General features: G+C 43.0%; 1 long non-coding RNA gene across 5 annotated transcripts; it reads left to right on the plus strand.

The window, feature by feature from the left end:
- The first annotated feature begins 362 nt into the window (after positions 1–362).
- LOC139060917 (uncharacterized) lies at positions 363–11,756 on the plus strand. 5 transcript variants are annotated; one of them, XR_011515095.1, is made up of 4 exons: positions 363–835; positions 4,290–4,385; positions 5,531–5,694; positions 7,841–11,756. It is a non-coding gene; the product is annotated as an uncharacterized lncRNA (long non-coding RNA). The 5 variants fall into 5 exon arrangements; XR_011515096.1 differs by having other exon boundaries at positions 363–744; XR_011515098.1 differs by lacking the exons at positions 4,290–4,385; positions 5,531–5,694 and adding an exon at positions 3,860–3,929.
- Positions 11,757–12,140: the final 384 nt, after the last annotated feature.

The following is a 12,140-nucleotide window of genomic DNA, read 5'->3' on the forward strand; positions in this document are numbered from 1 at the left end:
AGTGCAGGCGGCGCCGCGGTGGAGGAGGGAGCGTGAAAGAGAGGAGAAAACGAGGAGTGAAGGCGGAGGAGGAGAGCGTCGCTACTTTACGAAGTATAAGAGGCTTTAGGTAGCGCGCTTCCTTTCTCTCTAGGATAGTAAAGCTGGGCAAATTGGTTTACCGTTATGTCTCGTCTTGCCACGACGAGCGATCGTGCTAACGAACACAGTGCGCGCCCCTCCCCTCCTTCTCGCTCCTCCTCGTCACACGCGAAGGTACGCTCGACGCCCCCTTCCACATTCCCCCCTCCCCACTTCGAAACTTTTGTTGCCCGAAAGCACACGCCCTTTCCCCTGGCGCCTTTTCTCGCCCAAGCCCGACCTACCACCGTCGTACCACGGTCGTTCTTTAATCTATGGTCGTACCACCAACCACGAAAACGGCCGAAAGAGACAAAAGGAAGTATTCGCTTTAAAATGCAAGGTTATAGCAGTGCTATGTTCGGAATATTTTGAAAGCTTTAAAGGGACCTTAGCCAGCACCATCGCCTTCTTTCATAGACATCACCGACATGGCGCCTGTGTTCTTTTTTACGAGTTTTGCGGTCGCGGAGATTGACACAAGTCTTGAGTGAAACTGGTGTCTCCTCGTAATTTTGGCCCCGGATCCGAACGCTTGCATCACTGATTGAAGTGTTCGGTTCACCAGGCGCATTATAGTGATTTGTGAGAGCGGAATGAACCGAGAAGGCCACCGGTTATAAGGCGAGTCGCAGAAGCTTGCGATCTGGTGAAAGCTGTCGTAATCTCCCAGAAGAGCGTCAGCAAAAGCGCGTCTTGCGTCGCATAAGTGATTGTAAGCAGATGCCTAATTGCACTCTCGGTATGGATCTTTTTAATGAAGTCGTTCATATGCAAGCGATGCGGCCACAGTATAGTTCTCGTGAACGCCGACGTGCCTGTCAACAGCTGTGAGGCGCAGTGGCTGTTCATTCGCGTGGGCTGTTGAAAAGCGTGTTTGTCCCGTTTCAAATGGAGCTATATAAAAACGTTGAACGACGGTAGGCACTTCGCCACTTTCGTTTCGTCAAGTTCCCGTAGAACGTCTTTGCAGATGTTTTCAATGAAATCGGTCCCGGAAGTTCCTGTCAGGTCTATTTTCGTGCTGGAAACGTCGAAATAGTTTGCTTTGCTCGATGGCAGAACGTTCAAATGAAGGCTACCGCGAAGGAATATAAGTAGCTAAACTGTAGAAAGATAAGGTCTGGTTGTAGGCGTGAGCAGTGCCTCCTAATGACGTTATTACAGATGTTAACTGAGATTCATGAGGGTGTCGCGGTATATTTCGAATCGCGATCGAAAATTAGCTTTGCGACACCATGCGGTATCACTGCTGTCATACCAGTATATAGCATAATCTAGCATAATCTTCCATTGAGCGGTCAAATGTGCTTGCGCTTAGTTGCTTGGTGCTGTCATTGTATGGCCATAATTTGAGGGCGAAAGTAGTGAGTGCAAGGTAATCTAGTGCAAATACATGCAAAGAGAAACAGCTTCTCTTACATTACCAGTGCATTAGAGATTCAAACGGGCAGCATTGTTTCCTGCATCCATCAATCATCCATGTGTCTCAAGGTTGCTGGTATTGTTGTGTATGCACTGATGTGACATTATGCATGGAGCTAGACTAACCTTCTTTGTTTGTGTTGCTATCGAGATTGGCGAAGAAGAGATTCAGAGGAATTACACTTTTTTAAGAGGCTGTTGGGTGTAACGTTAAGGGATAAGAAGAGAGCACATTGGGTGAGGGAACAAACGCGAGTTAATGACACCTTAGTTGAAATCAAGAAAAAGAAATGAGCAGGGCATGTAATGAGGAGGGAAGATAACCGATGGTCATTAAGGGTTACAGACTGGATTCCAAGAGAAGGGAAGCGTAGCATTGCAGGGACAACATGGCCAGCACATGACCGGGGTAGTTGGAGAAGTATGGGAGAGGCCTTTGCCCAGCAGTGGGTGTAGCCAGGCAGGTGGTGGTGATGATGAAGAGGCTGCTGGTGAAGACAGTGATAAGAGCTCACATGGTGTAAAATCGTAGCATTAGCTTAATCTGGCTCTTGTCAATTATGTTTATATTTGCTTCTTGTGTCTGAGAAAGAGGGGATGTGGGAGGCTCATATGTTCCTTCAGAAATTAGATATAGATAAATTAAGGCTGCAGTCATTTGGGGTTTAAAATGCACACATTTGTTACAGCAAATACCTTTTTCACACTTATTCAACTTGATACCCACTGTTCAATATAGAGTACAAGTGCAGTTAAATATCAGAAGATGTGCAATTGCAGTGAGAAGCAGTTGTGACGCAGCCCCTTAACTTGAGGCAAAATGCAAAACAGCATGTAGGCCAACAGAAGGGAACAAAGACACAGCGCTGTGTCTTCGTTCCCTTTTGTTGTCCTATGTGTTCTTTTGTGCTTTGCCTCAAATTATGCAGTACCAACTAGCCCACCAGTTTGTTCTCTTGAGCCCCTTGTGAGTTCTTACATTGCACAGGCAACAAAGATTTCAATGATGCTCGTGATAACCTTTGACAAAGTTCGCATCTTTACGAAATGTGAAGCATGTTGTGGAAAAGGTGGCACTTAGTTCTGGATGCCTGTTGGTAACATTTTTAAAAAATTTCCTTCGGGTAACAAATTGCCAGACTGAATGACAGAATGTGCTCATAGGAGCCCACCTGGCATCATTAACCCTTTGTATTCTTCTCATGAGGGAAAGTGCCTTTCAGTTTGATCCAGTTTCTTTCTAGTTGAATTTTTTGACAACACACAGTGGCGCCTGTCAGTGCTAGTGGCATTGTACGTATTTTCTGTTTTTATTATGGCGGCTTGAATGCTTTGCATAGAAAACATGATGGCCTGCATGTTGCATTTCTGGGAAGTACCTGGAAAATGTGGCACAATATTTATCGTTTCCTACTGTGTACAAAGGGTTAAACATTACAGGTGTTTATGTTACGCTCTATGAAACTTTTCTTTGACCCTCTTGCTCTGCATTATTTTGAGAGGTAATTTAAGATGCTTTTTATTGCTCTAATGGCTCTGATGAGTAAATTCTTGGAAAAGGCTATTGATGCAAGTAGTATCTGAGTGTCTGCTGTGAGGGAAAAAATTGAAAACTTGCAATTCTTAGGGAATCTAAGTTCTGGAACATTCAGGAACAAGGAATATTCACCTTAGTTGCTTTGAATAGGGGAAATTTGTACCTACAGTGGCCATGGCAAACGTACTACTACGAAAGAAGGAAATGATGGTTTCACTCGAACATACACAATCTGCAAATTGTGCAGCCTTTTGCTGGTTTTGTGGATGCGAACCTACTCGGGTGGTTGTAACATGCGTGAAACGCATGATTCAGTCAAATATGATAGTGCATTCCAACTGACTGACGTCTTACTGGTAGTAGTACAAATTTGTGAGCTGGCAGTAACTTGGCAAGCTATAAACCACCTTTTTTTTTATTGTGCCTAAAGTAAACCGCCAGTGTCCAATTGTCAGGGAATTTTCATAAAAACACTCAGATAAAACCTGGAAAAATGAAGGAATTTGAAAATGCAAACATAGTACACACCCTAACTGTAGCTTGTTAACTTAAATTGAGTTTTCATTGTAGTGGTTTCATACTGTGATAGTGATGTCTAAGTGTTCAGAGCTGTTGCATAACTGGTATTCAGTTTGCCTGCTAAAGTGTGTTTGCAAGACTGAGGGAGAACTTGTAAGCTAGTCAAGCCTGAAACTGGTTGCAATTCCTCTTTGCTTTGGGCAATGTACCATTAGTCTGTGTCTTCACTTTCTTGTTATTTTTTTTTTTCACTTTCAGCAAGGAATGCAACAGAGAGGCCACCAGGATTACTACATGCCTTTCCGAGCTGAACTCTTTGCATTCAAATGTACATTTTGTGCCTTGTTCCACATTGTGCTTTGTTTGCCCATGTGTGCATGGTAGTTAGTGGCCCATGTGCTGTCAATAATTGATCACACTGCCAAGCTGACAGGAATACGAATAATGAAGATGCAAGCATATGGTGTGCATACATTTTAATATCTAGGTGTCATGGGTTGATGAGAAGCACTTGTTGTTGCTGCACAAGCATGTTGTTAGCACAAGTGGCTGCCATATAATTTCGCATGAGGGAAGCTTTGTGTACAGGTCATGGAGGGAGCAAAATTGATGGTGCTATCCTATTGTGTAAAAGTACAAGAACTCTCAGTTGTCATGGTAACTGTGATGTGGCGATTGCCAATTTCAGCCGCTTGTGGTGCTAGTGGACGGTGCTGCTTCCACCTTCCGTAAGCCTGTGGTCCAAAGCCAATGGAAGCCTAAACTTGCCATCGATGGAGAAACGGTCAGAATGAGGTCATCATAGGCATAGAAAAGGCAGAAATAGTCAGAATGCTAGAGTACTATAGAAATAGTAGTAACAAATAATTTTTTCATTCAAGCTAGGTGACTACTTGTAGCCACCCCAGTACAGAGGGGATGCCACTAGCAACCATTATAACCACTAGTGGCCATTCTCAAAAATGTGCATTGATTAAAAGCTGCTCATTGGCTCTGCCTAGTGGAGGAGCTCAGTGCTTCCACTTGACTAAACTACTTTAGTGTGTAGGCTTCATAGTCAATCTTATGTAATTTCATAATTAGACAATTTCACCAGTAATAGCGTGGAGGAACATTTTCCGAGCAGATTCTCCGCAATTTTCTGAAGATGGTGTCGCTAAGTGAATAGTGCAAAAAGGTGTGATGTTAACTGATTCATCTTGGTAGGCGTGGGAACATCTTTTGCACTGTTCCCATGCTTTCTAAAAACAGTGCAGTCAATGGGGCAACGCTACCCTCCACTAGGCAGGGTTCGAAAGGCATATAGAGTCAAGCTGTGGCTTGTGAATATACATGTAAGTAGCCTCGATCATTTGGGACATTAGACTGCTTCCTGAGATTTCCAGGTTTCTTCTTCTGTGGAAAATGACTGTGCTGCTTCTTTATTCGTACCAGCCACTGTCGGTGGCTCTGTAGATATGGAGAGAGAAAAAAGTGGTAAGGGAAAGCTAGGAAAGTTAACCAAGCTCATCCCATTCGGCTACCCTGTACTGGGCAAGGGGTAAAAAGGGATCATGAAATGGAAGCCCTGGCCCTGGCTGCTATACCCTGTACTGGGCAAGCAGTAAAGGGATCATAAAATGGAAACCCTGGCCCTGACTGCTATACCCTGTACTGGGCAAGCAGTAAAGGGATCATAAAATGGAAACCCCGGCCTTCGCTGCTATACCCAATTTTAGGCAGTTTGCTTAAAATGGTCATGTACTTGCGTTGTTGCGAGTATTTCAGTGCTTGTGCAAAGTACAGTTATGGTCCACTCTTCTTCCGTGCCATGCCATTATCCCGAGCTCTGACCTAAAATGGCCAAATTATATTTAAGGACCTTAGTTGCCTGTGTGTTCTACTTCCTTTGCCAGAATAAATTCGTTCCTGCTTGCGCTGTCCCTACAGGTGGTGTGCTGTCAGCTACCAGAAGCACGATGAAGCACTGAGACAAAACTAGCTCATCCATGGCATTGCTAGAAAATGAAAAGTACCGTCGATGAGCTGAGCTCGTACTTGGCCGTTTTTACCAGAGACCTGTGGATGAACCCAGCTCTTCCATGGCACTGAAGGTGTTACAGGAGTGCTGACACCACTTTTCCAATTCGTTTTTTTCGATGATTGAAGGTTAAAATCCTTTAAACCCTACGAGAATACTGAGAAGTGACAGAGCACTGTAAATAATTTAGTATAATACTTTGTTCTAGGAGCCAGTTTTGGTTTCACTACCACGGAGGTACCTGTGTCATGATGTCATTATGCACTGGCTCAGTCCATTTCTGCATGTGCCATATACAAGCGTAGGCAGAAAAAAATGTGTGCAGCAGTCTTGTTTATTATGTATTAATGAAAAGCAGCATCATGCCTAGCCTTGCTTGCTACATGTCTGCTTTTATTCTTGTTTGGTTTTTAGACAATACCACATGTTGTTAGGGTCTCCCCCCCCCCCCCCTTTTTTTTTGGAAGACCACTAATCTTTGTTGGATTTATGATGTTCTAGACTTCACATTTCTTCAAAAACATTGATGATTGTCTGTGTGTCTTTGTTTTATCTGCAGTAGGGCTGAATACAGGGTGTGTCTTGATAGTAATGAGACTTCATTTTTCTTGCTGAGAGGAACAGCTGCGTGGTGATGCTGGCAGGCACAATGGGTAGAGGGGAATTTAAGCTATGCATGTGTCGCAGCAGGTGTCAATGAGGTGTTACAGGGAAAAAAAGAAATCTGTTGCTAACCTTGGTTGGAGTTCGAAATGGAGTGCACCATTGAGTATGCGATAAAGATCTACGTCGAACTCAAGGAATCAGGTGCAGAAACGCTTGCCATGATCCAAAAGGCCTATGGAGAGCAATCCTCGTCCAAGGTGCATGTTTACCACTGCTTCAAATAGTTCAAGGAGGGCAGAGATGATGTTCGGAATGAACAACACTATAGGCAACTGTCAAGGGACCGAATTTGAGAACATGTGGACAAAGTGCTGAATACTGACTTGACATTTAAGTGTTTGAATGGTGGCAGAGAAGTTGGTACTTCCAGAAACTGTTCTGCGCAAGATTGTGACAAATGAGTGAAAAGTGTGTGCCTGATTATTGATTTCCAAGGTTCTTAATTGCAAGCAAGCACAGAAAAAAGGAAAAAAAGGGGGGAAACCATATGATGGCTTTCTGTGACCTTTTGGACTGTGTGCAAAGTGTCCCTAACTTTTTGGACCAAGTAACAATGAGAGATTAAAGACATGAAGCCTAAACATAGTGAAAGCAGTTGCAATGCAGCTTCTAAAAGATGTTCTGGCTCCTGCCTATCGGGAGGTGTACCAGTCGAGGCAGAAACTCTGGCAACAGTGTATCAATTCCCATGCTTTATATTTTGCTGATTAAGTAAGTGTTTGCACTGGTAAAGTAATATATATTTGTTTCCTGGCAATAGTCTTAATGCTTTCTGGTCACACCCTGTATTGTGGATTTGGAATTGAGTCATTGCATTGTCTTTTACTGAGAAACTGTTTCCAGAACAAATGCTGATGTCTGAATCTAAACGCTCGAGTGCATTCCAGAAAATTACAAGTTTGAGTTTTTTGTCAGTGTCAAACCGTAAGTGTATGTCCGTCTTCAGTACTGTGGATAAATCACAGTGCTTTGTTATTATGTCTTGTATTTAACTTCTGTATTTTAAATACTGCCTTGCACTGTTTCTCCTTTTGACAAGTTTTGGCGTTGTGGTCACTATCAAATTAAAAAGAGAAGTATTGATTGCTTCCAGCAGAGTGATATAGACTTAGGCTTTGAATACTTTATAGGAAACTGCCAAGACACCTTAACATAAATGCAGTGAAATTTCATTATGACGAAGTTGCATCCAACGCAAAAGTATCTAAGTTATATCCCATATTCATAAGTATATGTTTGTTAAATGCTTAGAAAGAAACAGATATCTAAGCTTAGATGCTTAGATTAAAAACATTTTAGATTTACTTAGTTAAATCCATGTTTGTTATATCAAGATTTGACTGCATCGAGTCCAGAGCATTCTAGCACTGCCGTGAGAAGTGACATCAAAATGCTGTGATGTGTGTGTTTGGTTTGTGTCTACTGACTAAATCCACTTTATGTAATAAATGTACGAAAGCCTTGCCCATTTTTGCATAAGCAAGTGTGAGCTTTACTTTACAAGACCACACCCTCCTGAATGCACACTGCGTTTCTTTCCCCCAACATTCCAGTCTCATCGCCAGCTAGTCACGTCACTGGGCGGGCCGAGGCAATGGCGAGGATGCGGGCGTCGTTCCCGAGCACGGCACTGCCGCGACACCGGCCGTTCCGGTGCGAGGTGTGCCACTACACCAGCTCCAGCCGTTGGCACCTGAAGCGCCACCAGATGATCCACACGGGCGAGAAGCCGTTCAAGTGCCACCTCTGCCCCATGACCTTTGCCCTGAAGCACAACATGGCGACCCACATGCGAACTCACACGGGGGAGAGGCCCTTCCGGTGCGAGGTTTGCCCGCGAACCTTTAGCCAGCAGCAGGGACTCAAGAAGCATGCAATGCAGCACACGTATTTCGGGTTTAGCTCGTCGCTGTAAAGCAAGGATGCTGTGAGGAACACATGATACACAAGCATGGTACACAGCTGTTCTTTTTATTTATTTCCTTTGATGCAAAGAGCACTTATGAACTCTACACCGTTTCATATATAGCAGGCAACGCTACGAAGGATAGAGAAAGTTTTTCTCTCTGCTGGCATTCGCGACCCAAAAATTACCAGTGCATCACATGTAAAACAGGTGTGCGTCATGTAATTCAATGTAATACTGAGTTTTGTGCTTTTGTGTTGCCAAGCACAACGTGTTTGTTACTTGGAAGGTGTCACAGATCTGAAACTTATTTTACACTCAAACGAGCGGCGTGATGTGTTTATGTGACAAGCGGCCACAGCGCATCCTTTGCGCTTGCGACCGGAACGTAGCGCGTTGCATACTGGGAGCACAAAGCTACACAAGTACTAGCAAGTAGTTTGATGTAGCCTTGCACCCACTAGTTGTAATCTATGAAATAGTAATTTCGTAGTAAAACATGCAGTATGAGACATCTGTGACCGTACTACTTGCATAGTGTCTGCAGCATTGCCTGCTGAGTATGAAACTGAGTACTATAGGAAATGGGCCAATTGTATTCGGTTGTTCATTCGTCACAGTTTGGGTCACACATGGCTCACAAGGAAACATATCCCGAGCAGGTGGAATCGAACCATCTGCTAACCACTCTGCTGTTTTTAAGAGGAGGCCTTACCATGGTGGCCAGCTCTTGTAGTCTCATTCAAATACATGTGAAATGCAGAAATGCTCTTGTTGGACAACCGCTGAACCAGCTTGGATGAAATTTGTTGCATTTGAGAGAGAAAGCCCACTTCTACCACTGTAGGATGCAGAATCTTTTGGGGTCTCGTAGCTTTTACAAAAACTGCCATAGAGTGGTACGTTTAAAAAGAAAATAAAAGTGCAGAGAAAATGGGTATTGCAGTTCCATAAACCACATGTTACAGCATGTTACAGTGTTGTAACAATGCTTAAGAGGGCTTTGCAGAAGTCTTATGTGTTAATTAGTGGTATATTTCAGAGTGGTATAGAGCCTGTCAATTTTGTCCGATTTAGATGTGTCAGTAGGTGGTGTTTATGGAATTGTGATATCTTGGCTGCTGAGTTATGGAGGTGTAAGCCTGATTCTTGTTTCCTTTTTCCTCCTTTTTCAATATTTCCCTCTACAACAACTTTTACGAATAAAAACTTACTGCTGGGAAAAAAAAGGAATCAGCTTCCCACACTCGGTAGGATTTAACTTTCTCTTTTAAATACCACAAACATAATCAAATATTGTGATGCAGATGTTGAGCAAAATTATTTCTGTTTCCATGTATTTACATAGGAGCTCATGAGGGAAAGCTTCCTCTTGAGTAGATTAAAGGCTTATTGAAGTCTGCGGGTATGTTATTTTAACATTGTGTTCATACTGTTGGTATCAGAAGTTTACGGGGCACGTAACGCAGTGAAAGATCTGTGAGACATATGCAACTTTTCAGTGATCATTGATGAAATACCAGTGCTGTCACTCATCTTCACTGTTGAGAATCTTGCCACCAGGACGTGGTGCCCTCTCTGGCCAATGTTTCATTCCTGAAAAATCACGGTTCCTCACATGACCTCTCCTCCGGCGCCGCAGAGTGCATGCCGCTCTAAGTAACTTGCGCAATAAAACATTTAATTCCCACCTTGGCTCATAGAAGAATTCAGTGACAATCTGAGAACGCAGTTGCAGACACACTGCTGTCCATATTGAAAACAATTTGCACAAGCATGCCAGCCGAATACGTTCGCTCACTTCCATGACTTCACAGCGGAAGCAGATTTCTTTAATTATCAACATGTTGAGAGAACTCTGTTTTGGAGTGTAGAGGCACAGAGGACAGACGCAAGTGTGGTGTTGCGGGCGGAACCTGTGTTGAGTTCTTAAGTTTTCATTGAGTATGTACCTGTACAATCATTCAGATCAAAATACTTAGCGTATTTGCATGATTCTACCATGTGCTCGATTGTAATGCACAGTTATATTACCGCTCAAATATATATATATATATATATATAGAAAGAAAATTTTTGGCTCTCCTGTAATCGAGAGTAGATGTAAACATGAAATGGTTACCGGCAAAGCAGATTGGTTGGAGTAATTACAACGATTACTCACAACCATCCGCAGCATATCAGACTCTGCCGGCCTGGCCACGCAGCGTAGCGCTATCTCTCGAGGCGGCACAAAACCCTCGCCACAGAACTCGTGGACCGCTGGTGTTGAAAATAGTACAGGCAACCCCATCTCAGCGGCAAAAAATGACAAATCAAGTGTATGGTGCACTGTATCTGCCTTTTGAAAGTCACTATTGGAAATGACAAATAAAGCTTCAGAGTACTAGAAGTTACAGCTTGAATGATATTGCACACTAACATTAGGAAGAATTCGAAAGCAGTATCATTTGGAACTTGTTTGGGCAGTACCTAGCGTATTTAATGCAGTTTTGCACAGAAGGTTGGGGGCCAGAAAACACGTTTGCTTAAGTTTGGACTGATTACCTGGATGATCTTGTTTTGTTCTCATCTGAGTACCCGGATAACAGCTCTGGCTTTTGCTTCAAGATCACTTGAAAGTCGCAGACAATGGGAGCTAAAGGCATTTCATGTTTAATAACTTGGTCCCTATTTTACCGCACACATCAAGTAACAAAACCTGAGTCGACATGTACTGTGTTGAAACAATTTTGTGGGACATACAAAGGCACACAGACGTGCACATAGCTGAATATTAGCGGCTAGTCGCTATCGGAGTCTGACCACACCTCCTTGTCACTGTCTACCAACCACAGAAAGTCATCTTCAGTTCCATCTAACGCATTAGAAATGCCGCACGTACAGCAGACTGCAAAACGGTGACCATCAATGGTAGTGTGAAAACTGATTCTTACTAAAAAAAAGCTCCATGCAAGGTAGCTAGTAGCTACCTTACATGGAGCTTTTTTTTAGTAAGAATCAGTTTTGTTTTTGAGTTTGAGGATAATTAGTTACAATTGTAACATACATGCACATTTGAACGCACATTTTATCCTAAAAAGGTGCGCTTTAGAATCATGCAAATACGGTATTTCTGTACTTGCAGTTATAGTTCTTACATTAATTTCATCCCTTTGTAAGATATTTTAGTGGGCCCTGCAGTAACTTTTTGCAATGTTTTGTAGCTCACAGAATTGAGCGACACACCTGAGATCTTCCCTACGATGATGTGCAATCTTTTCTGCATTCCTGCAATGTTTTGTTGCGATCTGACTTTTTATGTCTTCATACGCTTATTATATTTCATTTGTGTGCGTGATCTGTACATTGCGCTTCCTTATTATGACCGTATCCTTGTTTTCTGCCGTATATCCTCCAAAGTACACACGCTAAATTGTAAAGCTTTCCTTCCGATCCGACTTTTAATTCTCCAATTGCAATCATTTCTGACACCCCAGTGAGTGTTTTTTTTTTTTTTTCAATTACTGAGGCTTTAAAAACTAATTACTGTTGCTGTAATAAACGAGGGTCTTTATAACTTCCTCGATGGGTGAAGTGCAGCATCCACCTTATTCCTACACTGTCTCACTCCGATTCACCTTTTGGTTTTCTTGAAATTGGCTTGCACGATTTTCCAAGCTTAAAAAATTATTTTATTAGCAGGAGCAGCTTTGCCGTAAAGACCGAGTCTCCTCGCCACGTCGGTTCTCATCATCAAATTGAGCGGTGCAATTTGTCAGTAACACACGCAACTGCAAACTGCAGAACCCTGATTTCGTCCTTCTGCATGCTACCAGACCGGGTGCAAAATGTTGAATTTATACACATCCTTCGACTTGCAAAACTTTGGCGAAGGCAACACACTCGGTGTCACACGTTTATGTCGTACGCCAAGTGCTATGTAAGTTTCGTAAACTAGTGGCAAT

This window comes from Dermacentor albipictus, chromosome 6, assembly GCF_038994185.2.
Source record: "Dermacentor albipictus isolate Rhodes 1998 colony chromosome 6, USDA_Dalb.pri_finalv2, whole genome shotgun sequence".
Classification (NCBI taxonomy): domain Eukaryota; kingdom Metazoa; phylum Arthropoda; class Arachnida; order Ixodida; family Ixodidae; genus Dermacentor; species Dermacentor albipictus.